At 37.3% G+C, this 12,594-nt stretch overlaps 1 protein-coding gene across 10 annotated transcripts in view; it reads left to right on the top strand.

Moving 5' to 3' along the window:
- The window catches only part of HIVEP2 (HIVEP zinc finger 2), a 180,581-nt gene that overhangs the window by 114,897 nt on the left and 53,090 nt on the right, over window positions 1-12,594 (top strand). Inside the window, exon 1 of one of the 10 annotated variants that reach the window (XM_016119561.2) lies at window positions 3,724-3,789. The exons of the other annotated variants lie outside the window; for them this stretch is intronic. The gene's annotated coding sequence lies outside the window, so the exon portion shown is untranslated. Of the gene's footprint in view, window positions 1-3,723; window positions 3,790-12,594 lie in introns of those variants that run through there. 10 annotated transcript variants of the gene reach the window in all.

Raw genomic sequence — 12,594 nt, 5'->3', positions numbered from 1 at the left:
AAATATTTTAATGAAATAAATCTATACAGGTTTAGTGTTCAGCGTTCATTTAGTTACTGAGGTAAAGAATTAACATCATGCTTCATGCGGTTTACATTCTCACAAATTTAAGAATAAGAATTATTTAATTGTATAATGTTCCTCAGGTGCCATTTATGATGTTACAAATACAGCAGTAATTCATTAATAATTCTAGAATCACTCATCAGAACACTAAGAGAAGCAAGAAGAGGGATGCTTAGCACTACTATAGTTTGTTACACAAGAATCTGTTGCACTGGTACCATCTGAGAGAAATGATTAATTATTGTCTTTTCTTTTACCTAAGCATGAATGCCTCCCTCATCTCTGCTTTTGAAAAGATATCTAACTCCACAATCTGCAGTGTCACAACCCGCAAACCTTCAGGGCATTCAGAGTCGGGTCACTTTTGGATTGGAGCAAAGAGATTAGGCATAAGATGTGCAGAAGCATTTCCCTAGGGCCTAAACCGCTGTGGTGAGGAGCGAGGACCTTTAGGGCTATCTGTAGGATATCTGGATGTCAGTGGCAAAGGTGCCCATGTATTTTTCAATACATTTCTTGTGTGTGTGCTTAGGGTGTGTGGGCCTTCTAAAGCATGTCACCCAAGGCAGGAACTGCTCTTGCCTAGATATATAGGCTCCATTGGGCATGGGAGCATGTGGGCATTAGCGTTCTCGTGAGGATGACCATCTGCAGAGGCAGCAGAGGGGCTCCTTCCTGAAGATGCTAGGGGGAGCTGGCGCAGGAAGGAAGAAATGGCAGCCGGGGTTGTGACAGGCTGTCAGAATGCCTATGGGCTCTTCTAAGTCTTCCTTGCTAGCATCCTAGACATGCTTGGTTGGGATTCTTCAGGGGGATCTGGAGGTCCTACGTGAGTAACTGGAGCCGGAACAGGAGCTGTGGTTTGTTAGTGTTGATGCCACTTCCGCTGTACCTGCCTGTAGGCTGGGAGGGTCTGGGAGTGTTTGGGTACCTCATTCCCAAGTCAGTAAGTGCTCCCTTCTTCACTTGGGTAGGGCTGGGGAAAGACACTTCTATCCTGAAAATCTGCCTTACTCCACATATTTGGAAAGGATGGGATAGTTCCATTTTTCCTTGTGAATATTCTCTGCGAATGGAGCCAGGGACACAATTTAATCATTGATACTAGATCATTGGAATTATAAAGAGATTAATTATTTACCTAGACTGAGGATCTTAATCACAAATGGATAGACTTTAGAGGGTCTGAAGTATTTGGTTAGGAAAGGAATAATAACTTTATTTACACTAACCTGTAACTGAACTTTAGCACCCTTTTCATGATTAATGTAGGCAACAAATGACAGTGGTTTAAGTTGTATGTGTGACTTTGTCACCAGTAGAAATCACAGATATTTTCATATTACATTATCGTTGTGGTTAATATCTCAAAGTATCTTTATGATTATGATGACTCAAAATTATGGTGAATATTATCCTTCACTATATCTTGTTTCCAATTTTTAATAAAGAATCACACATATTACTGTCAATGAATTTGTTTTAAAATTTTTTGAGATAACTGTATTTCATTATAATTGGTTTTCTTTATAATCCTTTGTATTTAATTTAATGCAATTTAAAACATTTTGTTAAGAAGGGATCCACAGGCTTCATCAGACTGCCAAAGGAGTTCATGGCAGCAAGAAGGTTGAGAAACTCTGATTTACATGAAAAACCATTTTTTACTGTGAAAGATTAAGGCCTTAGGGAGTGTAGTGAGGTACTTAAGGTCACGTGGTGGAACAGGAATTAAAAGTGGAGTCCTGCTTGCGTGGTATGGCCTCCTGACACCTGAACCCCGATCTCAGTGCCAGAGTCATGAGCTCCTTTGTCTTATTCAGCAAGGCCTGTGATTATGATGAAGGCCGAGTCAGCTTCCTTCTTTGTTTGCACTTCCCTGGCCTGTGGTGGCCTTCCTCCCACCTCTCCTTTCCAGGCCTGCGGGGGGTGGTGGTGAGGTGTGGTTATCTCCAGCAGTGTTTGCCCTTGGGTCTTGATATCACAAAGCATGTTGTCCTAAGATACCTGAGGGAGGGCCAACAGAAAGAATAGAGAATTTAACCCCGAGCCAATCCAGTGGGCTTTCTTAAATTAATTTAGGAATTCTTGGCACACTGATGCCTCCTCATTTTAGACTAACACATGCCTGAAATATCAACAGAAAAATATAGAATTAATAACTAATGTTTATATTTCTCTTCCCAGTGTCATTTCTAAGACTGTGTATTTTTTTTAAACAAGTCTATCAACATTATTATTATCCTCATTTTATAGATGGGAACACTAAGGCACAAAAAGGTTCTGTAACTTGTCTGAAGTGATTTATATGTCTACTGAGTGTCAGAGATGGGGTTTCCAAGAGGTATTCTGGCTCCAGAGTCCGTGATCTGGGCCACTGTGTTACACGTCCAGTTATTACATCAGTGCCTTACACTACTGTGGTCCAGTCTCTGTTTTGCTTTGGTCTGGGGTTTGATTAGAAATCTACATATCTGGGGCGAAGAGGGTCTTCAGATTATTTTGGTGTAGTTTTAGGAGGAACTCGGTCAAGTGTCTCAGAGCTGTCTTTGAGAGGTACCGCATCATGTGGTTCAGAGTCTGTTCGGCTTCAGTCCTTTGCTTGTATGTATTCAGGCAATATGGAGAAGGAAAAACATGTTCTTACCCCAAAGGTTTGGTAGTGCTGCAAACTGCTCCATTTGGATTGACTTCGTCTCCATTTCAGGGACACTGACAGTGCTTTGATCTTTGCTTTGGAAGCCTTCTCGTCAGCAATATTGGCAAGTGCACCTTTGAAAATTTATATCCGAATTCTTGTTTTTTTTTTTTTTTTTAAATGTTTGTTAGTGTTTCTCTTCTTGAACACTAGTTGATGTTTTGCCAACTAGTTAAAAGTCTGCAAATCTGCGTGCCGGCTGAGAAGCTAAGCTTGCTGTAACTAGTTATCCCCAGATGGCCAGATCTCATTGTGTACCACTTTTATAGATGCTCACTGGCTGAGTACTTGGGGTTATGAGGTGTACTGTTCCACTTGTTTTTGCCAGCCGTGCAAAGTACATTATTTGAAAGGTTGAGACAGATGGTATAGCTCCAAAACTAAAACGATGAGGGAGAAAAGAAAGTGAAAAAAAATAGAAAAGGGCACTTGATTTTATAATTCTCATTTCGGAAGTGAATTTTAGCTTCTGTGATTGACTAATAAATGCAGTGTTGGTATAAGACTTGAATTCATTAACGTCTGTTTAAACAGATATAACTGAGTAATCGGCAGGAAGCAATCTTTTCCTTCATGGATGCCGTCCCAAACTTCATGGGACCTCCTCCAGATTTGAAAATGTTTGGGCCATTGGAAGCTGTCAAAAATAGATCTGGGTTTTTCAGAATAAGACATACTGCCATCAATACCAATCAAAACAGAAAAATCCCAAATTTTATTTTTAAACTGAAATATATTTTTTATATAGATAGATAGATACACACACATGCACATACACACACACACACAGTGATAAGGACAATTAATCAGTTTTCATGCAGCTGCTTCCTGACATTTCTGCAAATTGTTGTGGAAAAATTAATGAAGGTTAGATCAGTAATGGTTTCAAGCTTGGCCAGTGGAAACTATGACAGTATTTCCATCAGCAATTAAGCTGGGCTGCTTTCTTTTTTCTATAGGGGAAGTGGTATGATGTGTGTTCTCCACAGGAAATGGAAAACGACAGCTGAACTGTGTGAGCACAGGTATGGAGGAGCACTCCAGGAGTGCTCCAGCAGTCTCTCTGTGATTTGCACTACAGAATTTGCATTTTCTGCAGAAAGGATTATGCTCTTCAACACCGAGAAAAATCATTCCTTAGAAAGAGGCAAGAATTTTGGGATTTTATTGAGCTGCCGTTTCAGAGACGCGGCTACGCTATAAATCTAAACTTTGGGAACCAGAAAGTGGAACGTTATGACAAACAGAAAGTGAAACTCACCTATCTAATTTTATTTTTCAAGCCAAAGGTAGTTCAGTACAGGCCCAGTTCACATCCTGTGTAACCCTATGGGATTTTCCCCAGTATTAGTTAAAAAATTTTCCCATAGGGTCACACAGGATGTGAATTAAAGTAAACACTTAACAGGCGTGATGAAAAGGAAATTAGCTTTCTAAATGATCCTTTCACTGTTAACATCCTGAGTAGTTATTAGAAACATGGGAAGGGGTCACTTCAGTGTCTCATCAAGTTGTTACATCATTAATAGGATATATTGATATTCTTCTCCATTACATATGAAGTGTATTTCTTATATATGAAGCTAAATTTCACATATATATTTTTTCTTTTTTGAAAACAATAAAAAGTCTAGTAAAATTCTGTGTTGATCAGTGGTTCTTAGCCTTTTAGGGGAGGGGAGTCATAGACCTCTTTAGGACTCTGTTATAAGCCCCTGACCCTTTCCCCAAGAAAAACACATATATAAAACATTTTGCATAAAATTTAAAAAGTTTCACAGGCCTCTTAAGTGAACTTGAACCCCAGATAGGAAATTATACCTATAGCCATAAAATGATAATTCATTATGAGTAAAGATTTTATAAGATGTACTTCTTAAGAAACTTTAACTGTAGCAATAATAATTCTTTCCCTTTTACACTTGAGAAGCGCTTCCTTGTCTTTGGAAGGAAGCTTATACATTGAACAGAACATACAAAGCTGGGTTTGAAGCTGGCTGTGTGACATTTTAGCAAGTGACTTAAGTTGTCCCGCCTCAATTTCACTAACTGTAAAATGGTGATAATAGGAGATAATATGTCCTTTGTATCTGTCAAAGAGTTCATGCTCAATATACATACCATCTCTCCTTTTCTGCCATTCCTCCTTTGAGATTTATTTTAAATGTCACTTTCTTGCACATCTTTTTGTGACTCCTCAGGGCAGAGTCGTTTTCATTGTTTGTTTGTTTGTTTGTTTGTTGTTTAACTTTCTCCTCAATGTTCCTCTATTACTTTATAAGTCTCTTTACTCTTAGAATTGTGTTATCATTCCTTGGTTACATCTCAAGATGTGAGTGCTGAGGATCTTGAATCTTATTAGTAATGTTTTATTTATCTCTATGCATGCTGTGTCCAGCAAAGTGCTTAAGACACATAGGCACTTTCTGTTGATTAAATTAGTCTAATGTTTATTAGAATTAGGATAATTTGGATTTGGTCTTTCAATTATCACCAGATTGTATGTATGTGATTACTAGTTATCTCAGAAGAACAGTCAGATGATCAAGGTATAGCCAAAGTCAAATTTAGTGAGAGAACAGAGTCTAAAAATGAAAGTTTGTCTTTTCTAGCTATGACTACAGCCAGAAGGTATTCTAAACCACAGCTATTGTATTCTGGCTAGAGTTTTCAATCAGGTTAATTACCAAGTGATTAAAAAGTAGAAGATACTATTAAATTCCCATATATTATGAGTCTCAGAAAAAAGTTTGGACCCCTCCACACACACACACACACACAACTTTTATTTATATTGTATTTTTCAGAATCTGGAATCAAATGATAGCTCGAAGGAAATACTGATCTGCCTCTCTTTGAATTGTTTGAGTCCTCATACCCCTCTCTCCCCGCGCTTCTCTATTTCGCTTTCTCTCTCTCTCTCTCTCTCTCTCTCTCTCTCTCTCTCTCTCTCTCTCTCTGCAGCTCTTAAAAATGTTTTTCTAGGCAACTTAAAACATTTACATCAAACCAGACTGCTTTAGTACTTGAACAACTCAATGGCAGTTAGCTCTATTCTATCTACATGTGATTAATGGTTTCCAAGCAGTGAGTTATGATTTAGAGCCTTTAGAGTGGCTTTGAGCCAGGGGATGCTTGGATGAAGGAAATGTATAGTTGACTGCAAGAGGTCTTAGAGCAAATTAGTGTGGGAAAAATGGCAGTGAATTAGAATGGAGACAATGAAGAGAGTGGAGAAGAGAAAAAGAAAAACGCGGAAGGTTGAGGATGATATCTGGTGGTCTGGGAAAGGTTTTTTGACACATAGAGAAAAAATGTTGGTCCCAATATTCAGAGTACTAAGAAACCATAAATAGAACACTGGATGAGGCGATACCCAAACCACATCAATGGAAAGGACATCAGTAGAACTGAGGCTCCATAGAGGTGCTAATGATATTGAGTGATAAGGGGGTCGTCATAGCTGAAATAGAATATGAACAGAAGCATGTGCTTGTGAGATACAGATAAAGAGATAAATGTAGGAGATATAGGGAAGGAAAAAATACTTGTTGTAAATGGGCTGAATTGGGGGCAAAGAACAGTAGGGTTGAAGTTTTTGCTCAAATAAATCGTTGGCAGTGAATTCTTGGCTCTTATGAGATGCACAACCATTCCTTTACTCAGGCATTTCCACCTCCTGGAAAGCCTTGTCTCTGCCTGTCAGAATTTTCAAGCCCTTATTTAACTTTAACCAGCTGCATAAATATCTCTTGCACAACACTAGCTCATAGCAATATCGCCTTTACTAAGCTCATACAGTACTATTATAAGTGTAGTGGCACTTAATAGATGCTTAAAGCTGTAATTCGGATTTTCATCTGCATGTCTCGTCTCTTAAGTGAGCCTCAAATTTGTGTAGAATTGGATAATATATAAAAAAAGTCTTCTCTGTTGTTTAATGTGAAGTTGTGCATGTAGAAGAATTTAGTATATATTTTTTAAGAGTGTTAAAGGATAATGAGTTTTTACTACACCCCTACAACTTTACTTGATTGGACCAAAGAAAGGAAGCATAAGACACAGTCCTTGTTCTTCAATTATAGATAATCAAGCAGAATGTTTTGTTTTGAAGATTAGCAATTTGATGGAGATTTGGCACAAGAGAAAGACTATTTTGGAGTCATCTAAATTTTCTAGAATTAAACAAGATAATGCATGTAAAGTGCTTCATACAGTGCCTGAGAGTAAATACTTCATAATTACTTTTTAGAATCATACTTATTATTAATATTAATGAAATCTGGTGACTAGGCCTTCCATAACCGAAATTCTTAAAGATTCATCTGTATTAGCAATGTCAGGTTCTTTACCTCCTATCTAACAGGAATCTGGCTTTAACGCCTCAACCCCACTGCAATTTCTCATGTTAAAGGCATCGATGATCTTTTAATTGACAACTCTAGTGGACATTTTTAATTTCTTATTTAATATGACTTCCCTGTGTCATTTGAACTCTCTCCTTGAAATATTCTTCTTCACTGGTTTTCTCGACGCCACTTTCTCCTGTTTTCCGTACTGCCTCTCCGATTATTCCTTTCCATGTCTTCATCATTGGTTCTGTCCCTCCATCGGCCCAGTCATGCTGCATTGAGGAGTTCCGGCGTAAGGTTCCTCACTTCCCTTTTCATTATACATGTTAACAAGGACGTGTGTGTTTTATCTTTTCATTTCGTTCATTGCTAATTTGTTGTAGAAGCTCAGTTTTCTACGTTCACACTTCTAACTATAGATTAGATATCTCTGCTCAAGTAGCCCAAATTAACTTCAATTTCAACATGTTCAGAAATGTATTTTGCCCTCAGGACTGTCCCCGCAGTCATTTCAAGCTGGACCCCTGGAGTTATGCCCCACGCTTTCTTCTCCTTCGTGTCACACAGACACGCACAACCTATTCCCATCTTCTGTTGATTCTTCTTTCTAAGCATGTCATTAATCAGTGCCTACTATGTTTGCCCCATTTAGTTTTTTATTGTATGTCCTTGAACTATTGTAGTAGATTCCTGATTGGTGCCCTTGCCTTAAGCTCCACCCACCTCCAATATGATCTCCATGCTGCTTCCAAAACTATATTTCAAAAAGAGGAATCTTCCTTCTGCTTTAGGATAAAGTTCAAAATCCTTACCATATTACATATTTTTATATTATTAAAAGATATGTTATTACCTCAAACTACTTTTTAATTACTGCATCATTTCTCCTATCTCCCTATTATTCCTCACATAACTTATACACCAACAACACTCCAATTTATTTTTTTCCCATTATAAATTGTTTCTTTATCTTCTGTACATTTATAGCTGCTATTTCCTCTATTTCTAATGTCATTTCCAATTTCTCCGTTACATGAACTACTTCGAGATGTAAAGTTCACCTCCACTGTGAAGTTTTACTTAATTGTCCTTTCCCTTACCCCTCACCGCAGCACCTCCTCACTTCTGCTCCCATAGTGCTTTGTCCATCCTTGACCCCACATGTGGTGTACAATGATTTTTCACCTGTCTGACTCTAGACTGTAAACTCTTTGAGGGTTTTATTTTATTCATCATTATATTTCCAGTGACCACGATGGGCCTTCTAGGCATTCAATAAAATAATAAAGGAAAGACTGTGAAGAGAACCTGAATATATGTTCTATTATAAAACATCTGAATTGATGATGAGGCATCCAGATTTAAATGTCTTGTGGTTTATAAATTATCGAATTTAAACAATTTAACAATATACTATCTCTTACTACATAAAATTATTAAATATGTGTGGCATCCATATTTATAGGGTAATATAATCTTGAGTGTGAATATTTTCAGAATCCAGAAGACTGAACAACAGAAACTGGGAGATGTAGATGAACCAAAAGATGGTTTAGATAGAAACTAGATCACAATAACAAAGAAAATTAATCCTGCAAGTGAAATAAACTCTTCTGACAATTTTGATTGCTTAATATAATTATGTATTGAAAAATAATGACCTAATGGGTTTTTATTATTGTATAATATATTAACACGTATACCTGGTAAAGTCAAGCTAGTTATTTAAAACTATAAAGTTATTTACAAGTTTTGTTAGTCTTCACTTAAGGCTCTGTGGCAGTGACAGGTTTTGTAAATCCTGTGTGTATCATCATGATCAATAGAAAGATTATAAAGTGAGACAAGTCTATAAAGTCATATATTAATAAAAAATAAGCACTTTCTTTTCATTGTGTTAAACGGACCTTCAACTACATTGTGAACTTTGTTTCAGCCTCAGAACAGCTAGCCTCATTTAGCTTTCAGACACACTTTTGGAATTGTGGACTGTGAATAGGGCCAAGTATTTTGTCTTGGTTTCATTTTGGATAGTGTCTGTTGCTATGTGTTCAAGTTCACTTGTCTTTTCTTCTGCAATGACTAATCTGCAATCCAGCATATTTTTCCTTTCAGATTTTGAGATCGTCCTCTCTCAAAGTTCAGTGCGGACCTTATTTATATCTTGCATGTTGCTATTATTAAACATATTCATTCTTTATTCTAGTTTCTTGAACAATGGAATATTTCTACTAATTCTGTCATTTTTGTTATTTCTGGGTTAGTTTTGATCCATTAATTATTCTCCTCTTTATAGGTCATATTTTTCTACTTCAATGCATTCTTGGTAATTTTTGATTGGAAGCCAAAATTTTACCTTGTTACAGATTTTTGTATTCCTAGAAATATTCTTGGCATAGTTAAGATACTTGGAAGTAGTGTGATCCTTTAAAATATTGCTTTCAAGCTTTGTTAGGCAGGACCAGAACAGCATTTAGTCAGATTAATTTTTCTCACCCGCTCAGGCAATTCCCTTCTTAATGCTCTAACTTATGCCCGATAAATTAGAAGGTTATCCACTTTGTTGGTTGGGAACAGGCACTGTTCTTGGCCCTTTGTGAGTACTGGGCACTGTTTGTTTTCTCTAATATTTTAGTGGTTTTTCTCTGGACTGTAGGTCGTTTCTTTATATGCATATACTGATCAATTTTCAACTGAATACTTTATCTGCAGATCTTCAGAGTTCTCACTGCTGTTCTCACCATGCTTTGTGATTTCTAGCCACCTTCGGTTCCCTGAAAATATGTTTTCAACTCAGAGAGACTGCTGATCTCGTCCTGAGTTTCCCCTGAAAACTTTTACCAAGTAATAATCTGGGGCAATTTCAAAGCTCAGCTCATTAGTCTCCCTTCTCTCAGGGATCGCTGTCCTTTGTTGCCAGGTGTCCAGTATCTTAAGAGCTATTGATTCATATTTATTGTCTATCTTTATACTGTTTTTCAGACGGGAGAATAAATCTGTTTCCTAGTATTCCATGTTCATCTGAGCCTGAGCCAAGGCCTATTTTAGTATTTATTTCTTTATTTTATAGTATTTGTTAGCCTGAAGAATTCAAAATGTTGTTAGATAATTGCTAAATAAAGGATTTGACTTAATGTACACACCTAGCATAGCGAGTTAGGTCTGTGAAATCTGTGTTGAGAGAATTTATTAGGAAGTGTTTTCGTAGCATGATGCAGAGTAGTGCTGTTGGCTTTCTCTTTTCAAAACCTTTCATCCATTTTAAAACACTTCTAAACGTTGTGTGGTTTAAATTCAGTTGTGAATTTGTGAGATTTTGAAATAATGGCTCTTTCTTCTCCTTATTCCCAATTTGACATTCTCAAAAGCAGCCACATTGTGTGGCGGGGGAGGAGGGAAAAGACTTGTGACATGCATGAAATTTTAGCCATTGCACAAAATGATAGGGTTTAGAAGATGTAAATAGCGTGGTTTGGACAAATCCACCTACTTACTCCTATTTGTAAGAAGCCAGGTTTCTTAAATGGATCTTAAGTGATCATTTTGCTTTCACTAACTAACCTTTCTGCATCTACAATGGAAAGGAGTTTGCATGTGTTGCATTTTTAATGATTTGTCTTACAGTGCTTCTGAGGTTATTCTATGGTAGAATGCTATCAGATCTCTCTCTCTCTCTCTCTCTCTCTCTCTCTCTCTCTCTCTCTCTCTCACACACACACACACACACACACACACACACACACACACCCTTCTCATGAAAACATAGACATCTTCCAGAGAATTTCCTGATGTACTGTCCTTTGAATGTAATGACATTTGTTTACACAGGAAGCCAGACACTAGATTCTTTTCTTTGGAGACTTTGTCAGAAACACATTTTCCACATTGGTTTTTCTCAATATGGCATACATATGTACCACTTAACATATTTAGTGTTTAGGAGGAATAGAACCCATGAAGAATTCCTGATATGAAATGCTCTTATTGATCTACTTTAAATATTTAATGTTGAGAAGACATCCTCTTTCCTCCCCACTGATTTACTTTTAGTTCTTTTCAGCAAACTATGGAGCAGAAATCAGACTAAAGACAGACCCTATAATCTTTCCTCTTGTGCCATGCTTTGCATGTTTTTCTGTCAACTTAGTACATCCCCTGTATATTCCATTATATTTTCTTTGCCAGTTGGAAAGAGAATCTTACTGGAACTGTGGCAAATAATTTATTGTTCCAAAAGATGTGGGTTGGGTCTATGTGGGTTTTCTGAGTTAACTTTTTAAATTTGATTTAAAAAAAAAAATCAAAGTAAAAAAAAAAATTTTTATATATGCATTGAAAAAATTACACATATCATCACTTCCTTTTACCTGTCCTCTTAGTGTAGTATTAGTATAGTATTTATAATTGCTATCATTATTGTCCACTAACTAAATGCCAGGGACACTGTTAGATGTCTTAGTTACTTGACCTCTATTCTTTACAATGGTCTACAAGGTAGGTACTGTTATCCTTGTGGGAGACACAAAGATATCGGCCCAGAGATCTAAGTGATTTGTCCCAGATTACATCCCTAGTAAGTAAGAAGCACAGCTGTTGTCAGGCTAAGTTTCACTATCCTAAGAAATTTAGCAACATATCCTATATTAACAGTGGTGAAGGTATTTGGTAGATAAAGAATCAAAATATTGACTAGATACTTCTAAAATAAAATACTAAGAAACCTTTATTGAGAGCTGAGTGTGTGCTAGATCCTGCCCTGGGGACGATGGATTATAGAGATAGCAAAATCCATTCTTCTGCCCCGAGGAGGAAGACAGTTACATAGAGGTGTGTCAGCCTTGTTTCTGAAGGGTACATGCACATAATGCCAAGTGTGCACAGCGAGGGAGTACTTAGAATCTTTGGGTGAGTGCAGTGGGGAGAGTGTCCTCACAGGCTTCAAGGAAGAGATGGTACCAGAGTGGAGTCTTCAAGGAGGAGTAGGAGGTGATGACCTTGACTATCTCTGGCAAAGGTTAACTTCAGGCCAGAGACCTAACCTTTGTCTGCTCTAGGTAAGGCTAAGCCAGGCCCCTTTACCGACCAAGGTACCCATTTGTACCTAGGATCTATCCCTTGTGTATATTAAACTTGCCATTATGCACACTTGCCACCTGCTGCCGAGTATACCATATTTCTTTATTTCTTATATCTTGAACACATATTATATAAAAGACCTCATATTGGAAGTTATGTGGGATACAAAGATTAATGTAGTTTAAACTTTAAGATACTTCCATTTAATAATGGAGATAAGAACTGTATTCAGATGTGTATGAAAAATGGAAGCAATCAAAGAGCTTTATAGCTTTATAAAAGAAACAAAATGTGCCATGGCACACTGGCCACGGAATGATCACTTCCAGATAGGAAATTCATGATGAGATCCATCCATCTGTCCGTCCATCCATCCATCCATCCATCCATCCATCCATCCAT

Source organism: Rousettus aegyptiacus, unplaced genomic scaffold (assembly GCF_014176215.1).
Source record: "Rousettus aegyptiacus isolate mRouAeg1 unplaced genomic scaffold, mRouAeg1.p scaffold_m13_p_1, whole genome shotgun sequence".
In the NCBI taxonomy this organism is placed as follows: Eukaryota; Metazoa; Chordata; class Mammalia; order Chiroptera; family Pteropodidae; genus Rousettus; species Rousettus aegyptiacus.
Note: the sequence above shows the minus strand (reverse complement) of the source record. Positions and strands in the feature narration are given on the sequence as shown.